Raw genomic sequence first — 4,863 nt, 5'->3', positions numbered from 1 at the left:
CCATGAGGCTGATACAGCTTTTATCCATATTAAATAGAACTCTAAGGCCCCATTCCCACTGGGCTATAAAGCGAATCAAGAATCAAATTATAGGGACATTGTCCCATTTGAACCCGCGTTCGATCCTTGTTTAAGGAAAATAGTTCCCATTTGAATTCGCGTTTGATCCAACTTTGATCAATTTCTCCAGCAAAAACCAGAATCAGTGGTGCATAACCCGGGTTATCCCGACTGCACTTTTCCAGCATATATATATATATATATATATATATATATATATATATATATAGCAGCTGCCATGTTGGATCCGGGACAAACTAATGGAAACGGCGGGTGTCCGAATTGGGGGAGGAGCAATGTTCAAGGGGCTGACCCGAAGGTGGCACCAGCTTTGCTCTCTTTCCTGCATTCTTGGCGCCGTTTCCTCCCATTCGCGTAGGCTTTCCCCCGGTGGAGTGGGAAGCAGGGCAAGGCGATCGCATGTGTAGACAAATTTATTTTTGTAAAGTCGAAGGCTTTCATGGCCGGCATCTATAGTTTTTTGTGGGTTTTTCAGGCTATGTGGCCATGTTCTAGCAGAGTTTCTTCAGAGAAATGAGATGCCAGCCACAGATGCTGGCGAAACATCAGAAAGAAACTCTGCTAGAACATGGCCACATAGCCTGAAAAACCCACAAAAACCTATAAATTTATTTTTTTTTTAAAAATTAAGCTTTCGATCGCCTAGGCGCTGTCGGGTGTCCGATCACTGCAAATTGCTCTATTGGCCTCTAAACGCAGTAAGCGCATGACACCCCCCTGCCAACCCCCCCCCCCGCTCCACATAGATCGATGTGTGAGGAGACCCACTGCACACCCTTTTTATAACTATTATTTCTTCTTTTTCCTTTTTCTGTTTTTACTGAGTGCCTAAGTGCCTCAGCGCTCCACCATCTGGGCGGCAATCACAACGGCACCTAGCCACCCAAGTGCTCAGGCGCTTCAGCAATCCATTGACTGCAAAAAAACAACAAAAAAAAAAACAAACAGAAAAACAGGTTTGAAAAGCAAATGGGAACGGGGAACAAAAATAGCTCGCGTCAAGATGCATTGAAGCAACTGATGTCACTGTGACATCTAATCCCCTAAGCGCTTGATTTACAGCTTAAAAAGAAAAAAAACGGTTCCAGACAGGCAATAGGAACAGGGAACAAAAAAGTCAGTGTCAAAATACAACGGAGAAATATCAGTGGGAATGAGAACATGGGTCAAGAAAAACCGAGTCCGTTTCCTTCCTTTTGTAATGGGAACGATGGATGTGATTTGAATACGACTTGGGAACCCGCTTCGAGTCTGACTTGCAGCAAGATTTGTCTCTTTATCACCCAGTGGGAATGGGGCCAAAGTGGGGTATCACTAATAGCTAAGAAATCTCAGAGGCATTTGCACAAGCCCATTGCAGGAAGCACAATAAACAAGTGTTATTGTTGGGTATAAAGAACCCACTGAGGGGTCCTGGGCAAGTCACACACTCTCAGCTTGAGGATAGCAATGACAAACCCCATCTGAAGAAAGATGCCAAGAAACTCCCATGATAGCATCTGCTGGAGGGGGGCATCTACTGGTCCTCTCTTCAAAGTGCATATTAAACTTACCTGGCAGGGAAGATACCATGATCATGAAGGTGGTTTTCCCAGGGTGAGGCTCATCCATTGCACCCTGGGTGTACTGGCCCCTGCAATTTCCCCAAATGCAGGAAACTCAATTGCATAATTTGTGGTAGCAACTTCACATCCAATGGCACATTAAAAAAACAAACAAACTCTTGGCCAAGATATTATAAATGACATTCTGCAGATGTCGGACTGCAGTCCCCATAATCACATTCATTTGACTATGTTGGCTAGGAGTAATGTGGAGTTGCAATCCCAAAAACATCTGGTGGACCCCACACTCCTCAATCCTGCAGTAGATGGCAAAATACTTTTGTGGTGAAAGTACTAAAGGATGCTATACATAATCTGCCTTATTGCACAAGAATCATAGCGTTGGAAGAAACCTCAAGGGCCATCCAGTCCAATCCCCTGCCATGCAGGAAATCTAAATCAAAGCATCCCAAACAGATGTCCATTCAGCCTCTGTTTAAAGACCTCTAAGGAAGGAGACTCCACCACACTCTGAAGAAGGAGCATGTTCCACTGTCGAACAGCCCTTACTGTCAGGAAGTTCCTCCTAATGTTAAGGTGGAATCTCTTTTCCTGGGGCTTGCATCCATTGCTCCGGGTCTTAAATAAATAATAATAATAAATAAAATTGCCAAGCAATCAAAGCGGCGTACAAGTTAATAATATGTTTTATTTATAGACCGCTATTCCGCGATGATCATAGCGGTGTACAGTAAAATCGTTAATACAATAAAAATACAGTTAAAGGAGGGAGAAGTCTCATCCTTCAGGCAGTCCAAGATGTTGCTGGTCTGCCTGATGGCTCCCTCTGAGGCCGAGATGACAATTGAGGAGGGAGGGGCCTCTTCCTTCAGGCAGTCCCCGATGTTGCTGGGTCTGCCTGATCGCTCCCTCTGAGGCCAAGATGACAGTTGAGGAGGGAGGGGCCTCTTCCTTCAGGCAGTCCCCGATGTTGCTGGGTCTGCCTGATCGCTCCCTCTGAGGCCGAGATGACAGTTGAGGAGGGAGGGGCCTCTTCCTTCAGGCAGTCCAAGATGTTGCTGGTCTGCCTGATGGCTCCCTCTGAGGCCGAGATGACAGTTGAGGAGGGAGGGGCCTCTTCCTTCAGGCAGTCCCTGATGTTGCTGGGTCTGCCTGATGGCTCCCTCTGAGGCCGAGATGACAGTTGAGGAGGGAGGGGCCTCTTCCTTCAGGCACTCCAAGATGTTGCTGGGTCTGCCTGATGGCTCCCTCTGAGGCCGAGATGACAGTTGAGGAGGGAGGGGCCTCTTCCTTCAGGCAGTCCCTGATGTTGCTGGGTCTGCCTGATGGCTCCCTCTGAGGCCGAGATGACAGTTGAGGAGGGAGGGGCCTCTTCCTTCAGGCACTCCAAGATGTTGCTGGGTCTGCCTGATGGCTCCCTCTGAGGCCAATTAAAATAAATTAAAATATTAAGTTAAAATACAACCATATATACACAGTACCCCCCCTTAAAACAAGATTAAATAGTTTAAGATTAAAAAACAATTAATAAAAAAAATCATCATGGGCAGAGTTCACTGGATGGGAAGTCTCGTCTTAATGGCTTTTTAAAAGCTCTCTAGATTGTTAATTTGACAGATCTCGTCCGGCAGGCCATTTCATAAATTGGGAGCGGTTGCAGAAAATGTCCTCTGGGAGGTCGCCGTCAACCTGGTCTTTAAGGGTTGTAGTAAATTCCTCCCAGAAGACCTGAGGGTACGGGACGGATTGTATAGAAGCAGGCGATCCCTTAGATAGGTTGGGCCCAAGCCATGTAGGGCTTTAAAGGTGATAACCAACACCTTGTACTGTGCCCGGAAACTGATAGGCAGCCAGTGGAGTGACTTCAGTATTGGTGTTATGTGGTCACTCCTTGCTGTTCCTGTGACCAACCTGGCTGCCATATTCTGTACCAACTGGAGTTTCCGGACTAGGCACAAGGGTAGCCCCATGTAGAGCGCATTGCAAAAATCAAGTCTTGAGGTTATCAGCGCATGTACTACAGTTTCGAGGTCACCCTGTTTCAGGAAAGGGCGCAGCTGGCGTATCAGCCAAAGCTGATAACAGGCGCTCTTGACCGTCGCATTCACCTGATTCCTCATCTGAAGCGACGGGTCGAGAAGCACCCCCAGACTGCGAACACAGTCCTTTGAGGAGAGCGTGAGCCCCTCTAGGACTGGAGGGTGCAGCCCAATACCTGGTTTGGGGGCCCCTACCGTAAGTACCTCCGTTTTATCTGGATTGATCTTGAGCTTGTTTTCCCTCATCCAATCCATTACTGCCTGAAGACACTGGTTGAGGGGAGAGATGCCATCTGTCGTTGTCGCTGATGACCGGGACATGGAGAAATATATTTGGGTGTCATCGGCATAACACCCAGCCCCATATCCATGGATGATTTCTCCCAGCGGCTTCATATAGATGTTGAATAGTATCGGGGACAGGATGGCGCCTTGAGGGACACCGCAATTAAGCTGTTTTTGAAGAGCGACTGTCCCCGAGCATCACCCTCTGGAACCTGCCCGAGAGAAAGGAGCGGAACAGAACCACTGCAACGCAGTGTCTCCAATTCCTAACTCTCTCAGGCATTCCAGAAGAATATCATGGTCTACTGTATCGAATGCCACTGAGAGGTCTAGAAGCACCAACAAGGTCCTAGTCTCTGGAGCAGCAGAAAACAAGCTTGTTCCCTCCTCAAAGAAAAGAAAGGGAAACAGGGCCATAGAGTAGCAGCTTTCTCCCTGCCTTACTGCATGATGTTGCCATGCTTCAGTTCTCTTCCCGATGAAGATGGTTAGAAAAGCACGTCTGTTGTATAGCGTCAACAAAACAGATGCAGTTTAACTGTGCAAAAGCACTCCTGGTCACGACTCAAACCTTGGCCTCTAGATTCAGAGCTTGGATTCAGAAGCATCCCAAAACTGAGAGCTTGTGTTTTCAGGGGGAGTGTTACCCCATCTAATACAGGTTGAATCCCTATTCCCAGATCTGTCTTTCAACTACCACCTCTATCTTGTCTGGATTAAGCTTTAATATGTTTGCCTTCATCCAGTTCTTAAATCTTTCTAAATTTTTAAAGTAAAGGCATTTGTCACAAAACAAGGATAAGCAAGGCAAAGAGTTTGTAAGAAAGAAAGTGAGATGCCAAGGAGAAGAGGTTGAGAAACAGACAAGAGAAGCAGAAGAGCACGGATATGAT

General features: G+C 46.8%; 1 pseudogene; it reads left to right on the top strand.

Annotated features, from left to right (window-relative positions):
- The first annotated feature begins 1,626 nt into the window (after positions 1 to 1,626).
- On the top strand, positions 1,627 to 1,769 carry LOC149322548 (U1 spliceosomal RNA; annotated as a pseudogene).
- The last annotated feature ends 3,094 nt before the right edge of the window (positions 1,770 to 4,863 follow it).

Source organism: Sceloporus occidentalis, unplaced genomic scaffold (genome assembly GCF_023333645.1).
Source record: "Sceloporus occidentalis isolate IW3139 unplaced genomic scaffold, rSceOcc1.0.p SCAF_1, whole genome shotgun sequence".
NCBI lineage: Eukaryota > Metazoa > Chordata > Lepidosauria > Squamata > Phrynosomatidae > Sceloporus > Sceloporus occidentalis.
This window is presented reverse-complemented; position numbering and strand designations above follow the sequence as displayed.